A 13,940-nucleotide genomic window follows, 5' to 3' on the forward strand; every position below is an offset into this window, starting at 1 on the left:
CCAAGCATTGTCACCACTGTGTCTTATCTACCAGTAGGCTGCCCCAAATAACTCCATGTTAAGATTGAGTTTTTCCTCTCCTCTCTGGACCCGGGTCTGCAGCTGAGAAATCCTCCGGTCTCCTATCTCACACTTTCTCATCAGTGCTTCATCTTGAACCAAGTACATGTTTCAGCCTCCATCTCCAATAAAGGTTCCTGCTGCTCTAAGGTATGTATAATTCTGCTTTCACGTGCAACAGTTGTTACAAAAAGGTAAGTGTTGTAGTAATACGGAAAAAATCCAGAATGTTAATATCATACTAATATACTTTTTCATCTCTTTTTTTACTAGTAGTTTAAAGCAAAGGGGAAAATAGCCTTTATAATGATTGGATAATTGTGAGGTTATTCAGAAAACTATAATATAGCTAGAACAGAAAAAAATAAATGTGTTTTAAAAATTTACTTTCTGATACTTCATCTACAAACATCGTTTGCAAATGTTTTTAAGTTAATTCATTTTCTACAACATCTTATGAATTTCATTATCGTAATAGGATTGGAAAGAAAAAAAATTTCTCCCTCACCTTCCCTTGGCACTAATTTTGCTTTTTAGGTACCACTAGTGAAGAATTTCTAATTTGGCTCATCACTTCAATGGGAATTCATTGCACATAAGGGGCACATAGTAATTGGCAACCTAATTTTTCTGCTTTCATCAAATGGTGCAATGCCAAATCTTCATTGAACTTGCCAGTTAAATGCACTTGGGGACCAAACAGCAGCAAGCATAAGAGATGAAAATGAACAAATTGGAGACAGGCATTAACTTTGTTTTACTATCACAACAAAAATTGTATCATGGAAGGGCAGTAATGTGGGAGACTACTTGAAACAGTAACAATCTTAAAAGAGAATAATTCATATACTTAACTTCTAAAACATTATTATAATTTATAAATGAGGTTTCTAGTACAGATTTTTTAAAACAGAAATACAAAGTAGTTAAAATGAATCAACTTTCTAGAAGTATGTTTTTCTATTTTTTTTGTCTAGTGTATATAAATTCTATACTTTATTTGGCAAGCAAAATTGTTAGAAAATTAAGCAAGAAATGTTGGCTTTATTTAATACCTTAATGAGTAAAGCAACTTGACAGAGTGTCATGGTTCTCACTAATTACAGATGCAATTGAAAGTGTGAAAATTACAATCAGTTGTGGTTACCATAAATGCCCTTGAAATATCTAGTCTAATGTATAATTTTGAAGTGTGCAATACAGTCATTATTAATTATCATTATTGATTTCAATTGAAAAGAGAACTAAAACAATAAAAGCACCAAAAACTTGCCCAATATAATTGAGTATTATCCTTAACTTAAAAAAAATCTATTTATTGCTTTTAAATAAACCACATATTTATTTGCTAAGTGCAAATGTTCAGATCAGGAATATTTCTTCTAAAATATTTCCTTTTGCAATGATAGTGGGATTCTGTAGTAAGGACTTTAAAGAAAAGTTTGCTTTTTTCATCTGTTAAGTCTGAATAGTTAGGACTTCTTCTACGTCCTTGCCCAACTCTTAGACATGAACATTTTGTAAGCCTCTCTTACAATGGAAAAAGAAAGGAGTTAGAAAAAAAGATTGTAGATCAGCTTATTTCTTGATTAGCAAAAGTTCTAAAGAACGTATTAAGATTTTCAACTAAACCAGGAGTTCTGACTGGGAGGCGGTATGGATAGACCCGTAGAGGAAGACAGCCTAAGGTTGAGTTCCAGCTTCAGACTCGATCTGTATGTGACCTAAGGTTAACTACATAACCCTCCCCAATCTTGACTTTTTTGATCTGTGAAATTGAAGAAATTATAATAACTTTTAAAAATTTGAACACGCAAACATTAAATCCCAACATCCTTTGTTAGTGCATCCATTTTCCAATGCTTAATCAAAGAAGCTATAATGTCCTATATTTATATGTTGATAAATTTGTCCGCTGGTCCCCACTTGTTACCCTTTCTTGATTATATGCTTATGCCATTATTAATGGACTTAAATAAACTCTAAATTCTTTACACGAGACAAGAGATAGGAAAATTAATGAGAAAAATCTGAGGACATAGCAATGGTCATGAGCTACTAGTAAGGAGAGAAGATATAATAACTGAGTTATCAGCCTTTCCATCACCTTGCTAGCCTCCTAAATATTCTTAACTTTGTTTTGTCACAATTATAAAAAAAAAAGTTTCCCAGTTTCCCACAGTTGACCCCCAAAGCAGGGTTGTCCTCATGCCAAATACACATCAACTACTAATACTCATTCAAAAATACAATGTATCTTTACACCCAATTGATCACATTTTTTTTTTTAATTTTTAAACTTTTTGTCTGACCAGGCGGTGGCACAGTGGATGAAGTGTCGGACTGGGATGCGGAGGATCCAGGTTCGAGACCCCCAAGGTCGCCAGCTTGAGCGCGGGGCTCATCTGGTTTGAGCAAAGCTCACCAGCTTGGACCCAAGGTCACTGGCTCGAGCAAGGGGTTACTCGGTCTGCTGAAGTCCCAGAGTCAAGGCACATATGAGAAAGCAATCAGTGAACAACTAAGGTGCCGCAACAAAAAACTGATGATTGATGCTTCTCATCTCTCTCTATTACTGTCTATCTCTATCTATCCCTCTCTCTGTCTCTGTAAAAAAGAATAATGATAAAAAAATAAAATAAAAATTTTAAACTTTTTATTTATTGATTTTAAAGAGACAGAGGATGGTTGTTTCGAGCATCAGCCTCAGACGGGGTTGCCAGGTGAATCCCAATAAGGGCACATGCGTAAGTCTGTCTCTATTAACCCTTCTCTCACTTAAAAAGAGAGAGCGAGTAAGAGGAAAGGAGAGAAATATTTATCTGTTTTTCTACCCATTAATGTATTCCTTGATTGATTCCTGTTGGGTCTGGAAGGGGGATCAAACCCCAACTTAGGCACATTGGGAAAATTCACATTTCTGAAGTCATATGATAGCCAGTTAGATTATTTAGAAAACACACACACACACACACACACACACACACACACACACACACACACACACACACACACACCTTTGAGAGAAGTATAGATTGCTTGATTCCTGAAGGCTGTTTCCCAGTACAGTAATGCATGAGATCACAAAGACCTGTAATCTGGGCAGAAGGTTGGTTAGGGCAGTGGTCCCCAACCGTTTTTGGGCCACGGATCAGTTTAAGGTAAAAAAATATTTTCAAGGACCGGCCTTTAGGGTGGGATGGATAAATGCACAAAATGAAATTATGCAACCAGTGTAAAAACTGTGGTATTTTAAAATATGTGTCGAACTTACGAGACAAGTGTCAAGAGTGAGTCTTAGACAGATGTAACAGAGGGAATCTGGTCATTTTTTAAAAATAAAACATCGTTCAGACTTAAATATAAGTAAAATGTAAATAATGTAAGTTATTTATTCTTTTTCTGTGGACCGGTACCAGTCCGCAGCCCAGGGGTTGGGGACCACTGAGTTAGGGTATAAGGGAGGTGATGTGAGGTGTACAAATTAACACTGGGGATGTACTGTCTATCTAGAAATGGTCTTACATGCCAATGTAATGGCTTGAAAAATGTTTCACATACACACAGTTAAATGCACTCCACCTGCTGTACTACCTGCTATAGACATAAATATATAGGAGTGGATATAAAGAAGAGGATGGATGGGAAAGAGTTCAGGGCCCAGTGTAAACCTGAAAGGAAACGAGGCAGTGGAATGGGAGAACAGATCAAGGGAATATAAACTGGGTAAGCAACAGCACCATGCATCAGAAGTCTTCTCCATCTCTAAACTGGTATAAGTTTTCTCTGGGGCCATCAGTCAAATAATGTGAACGGGGTAGCCGGTTCTTTTTTAAATTCCCGTGTTGTCGAGGACCTTACGTGTAGGAACCAAAGTTCCAGTCCAGGTCACAGTCCCAGTGCTTCCATTATCCTACAGAAAAATGGAATGCCATAAACCGTTCCTGGAAGATGTGACCTGCTTTGAGGAAAGAAGCCAGGTTTCTTTCATTGCTGCCCTGAAGGGAAGAGGGATCCGTCAGGATGTGAACAGGTTGGGTGACAGTGAAAAGGGGGAGAAAGATCCTCACAATTTCCTCCCCGAGAGGAGGAAGAGAAAGAAGATAACGTCGGTGGTTTGGAAAGAAAAGATACAGTTCGTTTCAGCACCCTCAGGGTCCCCTCGCTGCGCTTTAGACTCTCGCTCCTATCTTCTCTTGACCTGCCTCTGCACTTGGATTCGACTTGAGCACCGGGATGGACCACGGGGAGAGCCAAGTCAGCGCGGTCGGACCCAGCTCCCCGAAAATGAAAACTCAGCAGCCGGCCGGCAGTGGGTGTGCGCGCGTTAATGTGAGTAAGCGTGCGTGGAAACCCGCGGACGCCGTTGGCCCGGCGCCGCCCCGGCCCCTCCCCCCACCAAATCCCTATAAATTGCGCTCGCCGCCGCCCTGCTCACAGTCAGAACGCAGCCTGCTGGGGACCCGGCTCCCGGGCTCCCCGCACTACCGCACTCCGCGCGCTCACACACTTGGAAGCGCCTCCCCACGTCCCTCCCCTGCCCTCCTCTAGCTCTGCTATTCTCTCTCTCTCACCACAAACAGTCGCCGACCGACTGCCAATCCGTGTCTCTCTCTCTCTCTCTCTCTCTCTCTCTCTCTCTCTCTCTCTCTCAACAACATGACTGACTGGGAAGCGGTGGCTCAGGCAGAGCCGCTCTGCTGGCGCAGGCGAGAGGCGCAGGAGGATTATTAAATAACGCAGCTCGACTCTGTGCAACTGGGAGTGGAGAGAAGGCGCCCCAGAGCTGAGAAGAGGAGGGAGGGCAGAGGAGGGGTCTAGGAAAGACACCCCCGTGCCCCGAAGACAGAAATCCCTGAGTGCCCTGGAGAATCCTTAACCGGGAGCGCGGAGCCCTCAAGGTAGTAACGCCCCCGGTGCCCCAGCGCCCCTCGGGTCGCGCGCTGCGTCGCCGCTGCGCTGGGGCCAGCCCCGGGCGGACGCCGGGATGACCGCCCGGCAGGTGACCGCGCCGCGCTCGGGCCGCCTGGGTGCAGCCCCCGCCCAGGCCCGGGGCGCCGGCAGCGGGCCCGTGCGCGGCGCGCGGAGACCCGGCCTTGCGGGCGGGGTGGGAGGGAGGCGGACGGGCTCGGTAGCTGCTGGTCCGTGACTCCCGGCGCGGTGCGTGGCCTTTCACTCCGTGCTTCCGATCGCTCTGTTCCCCCAGGCCGCGGCCCCTGCTCCGGGGCGACTCGGAGCGTGGCCGGCCAAGGCGGCAAGAGTTGGCGCAGGGTCCGGCAGCTGCCCTCCGTCGCCGCCCGCGTCCCGCAGGTAGGGGCAGCGGGGCTGCGGGCGCCGGGGCGGGGGCGGCGGCGGCGAGGAGGAGGAATGAGGGGGGGTGGGAAGGGGCGGGGAGCCGGGGCTCCTCGCTGGAGCCGCAGTGCCGGAGCCGGACTGCCTTTTGCCCCCGCCTGCGTGTCCTCAGGCGCTGGCTTCCTGGATTGGAGGCGAGACCCTCCCCAGCGGTGGCAGGAACGGCACTGACTTGGTGTGAGCCAAGTGCTTTGTGGTGGCGCGTCAAGGGCTCCAGGGAGGTGTGTGTGAACGCTCTTTCCTGTGTGCTCGTCGGTTCACCTGAAAAGAAAATCATTCCTGTGCAGAAACCGCAGGTAGCCCCTTTGGGCCTCTTATCTCTGGGCTTGTTTCCCTGGGACTCCACACTGTGCCACCTCGGGGTAGGGGTGCGCCAAGGGGCGACGGAGGGATTTGTGAATGGTGCCGCGCGGCGCGTGGAGTGAGCCTGCTGATGTAAAGGAGGAGGTATCCCGAGTGAGAAGAAAGGCTATTTATGGCAAAGAGTTGTGAAATTTCTCAGGGTTTTTTTTTTTTTTTTTTCAGTGTATCTTGAGATTTACCTGCTCTTCCCCATCTCCTTTCTCCCACGTCTCCCCTCTTCTTTCACAGAATTAGAAGCGATTTTGCTTTACCCCCTTCTCTCGTGAGACCTGGAATATGAAGTCAGAAAATAATTTGTCTTTTACAGGTGGAAAAAAAAAAGGCTTCTTTGAAGATCTCTTGCTCTTTAATGTTTTTGTGTACTTACTAGCCACTCCTCTTAACTCTTCAGGCCATCAATAGGACCCACAAGGTAGAAAGTACCTACTTGATTGAACAGCTTTCATTTCTAATATCTTTGCAGTTGAATACTTTCCCACTGAAATATAACACACACCCTCCATTTCTACTCCGAATAAAGTCTATTAAAAACCATATATATATTTTATAGTAAAGCTGCTTTTATTAAAAGTGTTGGAGAGGAAAGTGAAGCAGACATCTGAGTTTATATTGATTACTACTGATTAAAAACTGGACATTAAGGGGAAACCTGGAATACTATTAATCTAGGCAACAACATAGTTTGTTTTGGTTTCTCTTTCTGTTTTGTTTTTTAAATTTTTCCATTGATGAGAGAGAGAGAGAGAGGCATAAACTCGCTGTTCCGCTCATTATTGATTGCTTCTCCTGCATGCCCTGACTTGGGTTGGAACCCACGACTTGGTGTCTACAGGACCATGCTTTATGCACTGAGACACCCGACTAGGGCCCTGTTTACTTTTTAACAGGTACAATTTTCAAAGACAATACTTGAAGTTTAGATGTGACTTGGGACAATGTCTACCAACTATGCTTTAGCGAATTTATGTTTGTTTTTAAAAGTTAGCAGCCTGTGCTTTTATAAAACTGATAACTGAATTGTGACTGAGATGGTAGGACAGTGTCATTATTTTAAATTGGTATATCTCTGAGACCTACCTTAAAACATTGGAATTCTGTATTGCAACCACCCCTTCAATAATTTCAGAGAAGAAAGAAAAAAAACAACAACTGGTCAATCTCTTGTCAGAGTGATTTTCTTCCTTTGATATTAATTCAGGACCTTCTTATTTTGATCAAAGCATGTCAACTGTCTTAGTACCCCCCCCCCCAAAGTAGCTTTCCTTACCAGTTCTGTTCATTTTGAAGACAGAGTAGAATTAAGGATTTGTTATTTTGATTTGGTTATGTTCGAATTGGTTTAAAATATTACACATTTTCAACATTGACACGTGCAGTTTTTTGTTCTTGTTTTATTTTATTCTTTTGTATTTTTCTGAAGTTAGAAGTAGAGAGGCAGTCAGACCCTCCGCATGTGCCTGATGGGGATCCACCCGGCATGCCCACCAGGGGGCGATGCTCTGCCCATCTGGGGCGTTGCTCCACTGCAATTGGATCCATTCTAGCGCCTGAGGCAGAGGCCATGGAGCCATTCTCATTGCCAGGGCCAACTTTGCTCTATTGCTCCATTGCCTTGGCTGCGGGAAGGGAAGAGAGAGATAGAGAGAGACGAGAGGGGGAAGGGTGGAGAAGCAGATAGTCACTTCTTCTGTGTGCCCTGGCCAGGAATCGAACCCGGGACTTCCACACGCCGGCTGACCTGCCGCTGAGCCAGCCTGCCAGGGCTGCACATGTACAGTTTTATATCTTACCTTAGGATGGATGTATTCTGAGAGTCCCACTGAGTATTGTTACATTAACTTTCCTGAGTCATTATAATGCAGAAGAAATAACAGGGAATTTTAAAATGTACTTGATAAACTGTATTATTATAATCATTAAAAAGTTATATTTATGGACATTTTGTTCTTTGATGCTGTCAGAGAATCAGCAACTTTTTATTTTAATAGTGCATTATTTATACTATAGGATGTAAATTTATATCAAACCCATGAAGTAGAAGATGAAAAATGTATTATATTTTATAGTTGTTCAACTCTTTATTGCGTTTTATTATTCAGCATAGCACTCATAATAGATGGCCTGTCAGGTGCAAAATACTATCTAGGCATTGTGAAAAACATGACTTCCTAGCTCTCTGCCCTTCAGGAACTTAACTCTCCATTTGGGAGGAATGTGATGCTGATACTTGAACAGAGTTAACAACTCATGACAATAAGAGAGAGTACACGCCTAATTAGGACTGCAGGAGTTCAGAGCATGTTAATAACATTTCATACTGGGCTTTGTTTGAAAGGCTTCAGGGGTAGGTAGACTTGCTTGGTCTTAATCTTAAAGGATAAATAGGATTAGTGGTTTATGGAAAGGAATGAGATGTAAGATGCAAGTCTCTTGGAATTATAGAACAGAACAAAAGATATGAGGGAAGGTAAGATATGAGAGAAGGTAAATGTGTTTTGAAATAGATTTAGATATTAAAAACTGATTGAATTTGTTATGCCAAGTGCAAGGTGCGTCTGTTTTTGATGTACAACATTCTGTACTCTAGCTTTATAATTAATTGTCAATGCATATTTTTTCCTTTTTGTTAAAGTTATTAGGGTGGTACTAGTTAACAAAATTATACAAGTTTGAGGTGCACAATTCTACATCACGTCATCTGTACACTGTATTATGTGTTCACCACCCCAAGTCAAGTCTCTGTCCACCACCATTTATCCCCCTGTACCCTTCCCCCCCCCCGGGCAATCACCACACTCTCTGGACTTCTCCTTTTTTTTTTCTTATTTGCTCAATCACTCCACCTCTTCACTCCACTCACAACAGCTGTCAGCCTGCTCTCTATCTGTGAATCTGTATCTATTTTGCTTGTTAGTTAATTTTGTTCATTAGATTCCACACATGAGTGAAATCATATGCTACTTGTCTTTCTTTGGCTTATTTCACTTAGCATAATGCTCTCTAGTTCCATCCATGCTGTTGAAAAGGATAAAATTTCCTTCTTTTTATGGCTGAATAGTATTCCATTGCGTAAATGTACCACCACTTTTTATCTACTCATCTGCTGATGGACATTTGTTCTACTTCCAAATCTTGGCTATTGTAAGTAATACTGCTATAAGGCGGGTGGGCATGGCCATGCAAATTAACATTGAATTTGGGCAGATGATAATAAAGGAACTGTGGAGCGGGAAAATGGTGGGCCGTTCCATTTTATTAGAATCTTGCAATGGTCGATGAGCAAGCAGGCAGGGCAAACTGCTTCTCTATCTCTCTCTCGGCACTCACTAGCAAAACTAGGTAGGGAGGGGGCGCTTCTCTTGCAAATAATAGCAAACAACGGCCCCTCCCAATGGTGGCAGGCAGTTTGCAGTGTATAATCTGCCACCCCCAAGGGCAAGCACCCACAGACTACACACACATGGTGCTGCCTCCTGCCCATGCACCGGTCAGCAAAGTGCAAGCAAGTAAGCCTAACACACTTGTAGCACACTTTTTTGGCCAACAGCTCAATGAACATAGAGGTGCATATATTCTTTCAAACTAGTATATCAAGTTTCTTCGGATAAATTCCCAGAGTAGAATCTCTGGGTCATAAGAGAGTTCCATTATAATTTTTTGGAGTAACTCCATACTACTTTCCACAGTGGCTGCACCAATCTGCATTTCCAACAACAGTGCATGAGGGTTCCCTTTTCTCCATATCCTTGCCAACACTCTTTGTGTATTTATTGATGCTAGCCGTTCTCATAGGTGTGAAGTAATATCTTATTGTGGTTTTAAGTTGCATTTCTCTGATGATTAGTGACATTGAGCATCTTTTCTTATGTCTGTTGGCTATCTGTATGTCTTTGCAGAAATGTCTATTTAGGTCCTTTGCTGGTTATTTTAATTTTATTTTTTTTGGTGTTGATCTGTATAAGTTCTTTATAAATTCTGGATGTTAACCCCTTAGTAGATATATTGACAAATATATTCTCCTATTCAGCAGGTTGTCTTTTCATGGTTGATGGGGTTTCTCTTTGTTGTTGTTGTTTGTTTGTTTTTTACTGTACAGAACCTTTTTAGTTTGTATATATTTTATATGAAGAATATAGCAGTAAGCAGTCAATGAATGCTTACTATATATTATACAGTTGTTTTTCTACATATCTTATACTTTTTCCTTAGAGCAAATCTAAGGAGGATTGGTTAAGGATGTATGTGAAACACCTCAGTATGAAGAGGTTGTATGTGCTGCAGTGCTCTTAATGTAGAATATGAGATGTGTAGAAGAACACGGTCACAAGCATTCATTGACTGCTTACTATTATATTATTCATATAAAATATATAACTATGAAACATTTTCCATAATATTTCTATTTTAAATATTCGAGCATATCCACATAATAGTTAATCTATTCCTACATTATATTCCATGGAGGGCTTGCAGGAAACAATTTTAGAATGGTAGCAACAATTTAAAAGATATTTTAACTGTCTTCGGGTACACAAAATTGTTTAAAATGCATTTCTCTATTTTAAAAACACAAAAGGAAGCATCTGAATCGACTTTTAGCCTGTCTTTCACTATGACACTCGGAAGTATGTTATGGTGGTAGTAAAGAAACAGTACAAATATTAGATATGACTATCAATAAATAACAATACAGTTGCTCTTAGGTTAGTTGAATTAAAGAGTATATATTTTTTGTTGATAGTGAATAGATGAGAGTTATTACAAAAGTGAACAACCTATTAAATCACCAGTTTCATATCCATGCAGGAAGAGGATGGTTTCCAAGGCAGTCAGAGCGCAAACCAGACTGTTAGTTGGTATCTTTTGAGTTTGGTTTTGGACTGTATGTCACAGGTATATCATTTTGATAATGTAGTCTCTCCTACTGTATGACTGACAGTTTTTCATGATTTCCCTACTGGATAGTGACAAAAATCTGTAGGCTTTATATTGAGAATATACACTTCTATCAGCAGTATTATCTTTACTATGCATGAATGTCAGTTAACAATAAAACAAAATCTTGAGTGGGATAAACAGTGAGAAAAGATGAAGAGATTGGTGAAAAACACTATAACAAAAGAGACATACTTCAATGTGTAGCTTCAACTATATATAATATAATGTAACAATGACCAGTCAAAACTTCAGTTGATACAGTACCAAGATATTGTTACCAGTTTTTATTTTTAAATGACATATTACATTTTAAATTGTTTTATATGGGGTAAATAAAGTGCCCCCCCCCAAAAGATTACTATTGGAAAATTTGGGCTAGGTTCTGTGATACGATATTGACATTTTCTTTTCTTTTTTTTATTTTTTGGAGAGGGCACCTGGATTTGAACTGAAAAATTTTAGAAAGTTTTCTTTTTAGATAATTGACAGATGAAGTTTGGTGAAATTGTGGTTCTGTACCTAGATTAGTTTAAAATATAGCTTTTGGTTTTGCATTATTTATACTGTATTAACAATTTCTAAGTTTCAGTTAAAGTGATTAAATTTTTGAATGCCATCACTCTGTTCTGACACTAGATAAAATCTAAAGGTCATTTATAAGGAAATATCTTATTTAATGGTGAATTCTTAACCTTGAATTGTAGTTCTCAAAATGCGTTCAGTGAGCAGCAGTACCAGTGAATTATTAAAATGCCAAACCCATCACAGACTGCATCAGAAACTCTGGGCTGGGCTCCTCTGTGTAGCTCTTATGCCCTCTAAAGTTTGAGAATTACTGATCCCGAGTGGCGATTTTCAACCTTTTTCACCTCTTGGCACACATAAGCTAGTTACTAAAATTAGTTATATACTGTAAAATATATTTTTTTGCCAATCTGACAAAAAATAGGCATAATTTTGATTCATTTATACCAGATAATTATTTTTGTGTTGGCTCTTGTTATTTATTTATTTTTTTTGACAACTAAGGGAAAAGAGCTATTGCATGTTTTTTTGTTTTTTATCTTTTAATTTTTTTATTCATTTTTATTATTAGAGAGAGAGGAGGGGGGGAAGAGATAGAGAGAACAGAGGAGGAGCAGGAAGCATCAACTTCCATATGTGCCTTGACCAGGCAAGCCCGGAGTTTCAAACCGGCGACCTCAGGGTTCCAGGTCGACGCTTTATTCACTGCGCCATCACAAGTCAGGCCCTATTGCATGTTTTAAAAATTCTTGAGGAACATTGGTTAAAAGTGGCTGACCTAGTATTATATAGTGAAACATGAAAACTGTGTCTTCTACCTTCTTGTATCTAAGCACTTTTCTCAATTGGTAGAGAAAACTAAGGTTAGACCTGAAAAACACTGTATTATACTCTCCATCAGATGATTTTCCTCTTAAGTGTATTTTTAAAAAATTAAATTAGCCTGACCAGGCGGTGGTGCAGTGGATAGAGCATTGGACTGGGCCACAGAGGACATCCTGCTTGAGCATAGGCTCACCAGCTTGAGCACAGGGTCGCTGGCTTTAGCATGTGATCATAGGCATGACACCATGGTCGCTGGTTTAAGCCCGAAGGTCACTGGCTTGAAGCCCAAGGTCGCTGGCTTGAGCCTAAGAACACTGGCTTGAGCAAGGGGTCACTTGCTCTGCTGTAGCCCCCTTGGGTGAAGGCACATATGAAAAAGCAATTAATGAACAACTAAGGTGCTGCAAAGAATTGATGCTTGTTTTTCTCCCTTCCTGCCTATCTGTCCCTAACTATTCCTCTCTCTGTCTTTCTCTCTGTCTCTATCTCTGTCACAAAACAAACAAACAAACAAAATTAAATTAGTTTCTAATTCCTGTGTACATATGTTGGTTGGGGAAGCAATACCTAAGTGCAGAATTTAACTAGACAGTAATGAACCCAGCTGAACCTTATTGATAGTCATTTACAAGACCAAAAATAAGCACAGTGTACAAAGGCTGACCATTTTCTGTTTACTTGTTGATTCTCTTGTTCTCTCTTTTTTTTTGTTTTAATTAAGTGAGAGCCAGGGAGGCAGAGACAGACTCCCACATGTGCCTTGACCGGGATCTACCCAGCAAGTCCCCTATAAGGCGATGCTCTGCCCATCTGGGACCGCGACTCCATTGTTTGACAACCGAGCATCTAAGGAGAGACCATGTAGCCATCCCCAGCACCCAGGGCCAACTTGCTTGAACCAGTAGAGCCATAGTTGTGGAAAGGGAAGAGTAGGGAGGGGTGGAGAAGCAGATGGTTGCTTCTCATGTGTGCCCTGACTGGGAGTCAATCCCAGGACTTCCACATGCCCCTGCCGACACTCTACTGCTGAGCCAACTGGCCAGGGCCTAGTCTTGTTGACTCTTGTGTAATATTTTTGGTCTTGGCATGTAATAATCATATTTTTCTGCGTAAGATTACAGTTATTTTAGCTGCACAACAATAGCATCACATGTATGGAATGTTCTAGGACTCAAAGTGCTGAAATAAATTTTACACCACATCTTTACATCTTTCAAGATTAAAGATAATGTATTCACATCCTATATATCTGTTAGTTTCCCTCTTCCTTTTCTTCTCTCACTCCCTCCTTTGCCTCCCTTCTTGCTTCTCTCTTTCCCTCCACTTCTCCCCTGCTCTCCCTGCAACCCCACACTCATTTCTCTGCTTCAGATATGAACTCAATTAATCTCTTCCCTTAGGAAACCTTTCTTGGACTCCTTTGATGTTATATATGCTAACAATATATAACAGTTACCCTGTTATATATTGTTTTAGTTCCATAATCCTCTTCCTGTGGTAGCTACTGCAGTTTTAACCTTATATTTGTGTAACTGGTTCAATATTGTATCATCAGGGATTAATAGTACCGAATATATAGTGGATAACCAATAAATATTGGCTGAATCACTGGAAGTCCTCATTCTGTGGATGTTTTATGTTTTCCAAAGAATGACACTGTAAGATTTATTTAAAATAAATAGAGTCCTAGAACATTTGTGAACATAGGTATTGCTTTCCTTTCTATTTTGCAAATGATGATGTCTTTCTTTTTATTAACAGCAATAGCAATAGCCATAAAGTGCTGAATACCCTACATGCTAAGCAGTTTATATGTTGTGCTATGTGATTAATATAGAAATATAAACATTTCTGTGCATATTTTAGAGATGAGGAGA

General features: G+C 41.0%; 1 protein-coding gene across 3 annotated transcripts in view; it reads left to right on the top strand.

The window, feature by feature from the left end:
• The first annotated feature begins 4,676 nt into the window (after nt 1-4,676).
• Nucleotides 4,677-13,940, top strand: part of CCSER1 (coiled-coil serine rich protein 1) — a 1,510,224-nt gene continuing 1,500,960 nt past the window's right edge. For 2 of the 3 annotated variants that reach the window (XM_066385743.1, XM_066385744.1), the window contains exon 1: nt 4,677-4,961. The gene's annotated coding sequence lies outside the window, so the exon portion shown is untranslated. The remainder of the gene's footprint in view (nt 4,962-13,940) is intronic. The other variant, XM_066385742.1, reaches the window with a different exon arrangement.

This window comes from Saccopteryx leptura, chromosome 5 (genome assembly GCF_036850995.1).
Source record: "Saccopteryx leptura isolate mSacLep1 chromosome 5, mSacLep1_pri_phased_curated, whole genome shotgun sequence".
Classification (NCBI taxonomy): domain Eukaryota; kingdom Metazoa; phylum Chordata; class Mammalia; order Chiroptera; family Emballonuridae; genus Saccopteryx; species Saccopteryx leptura.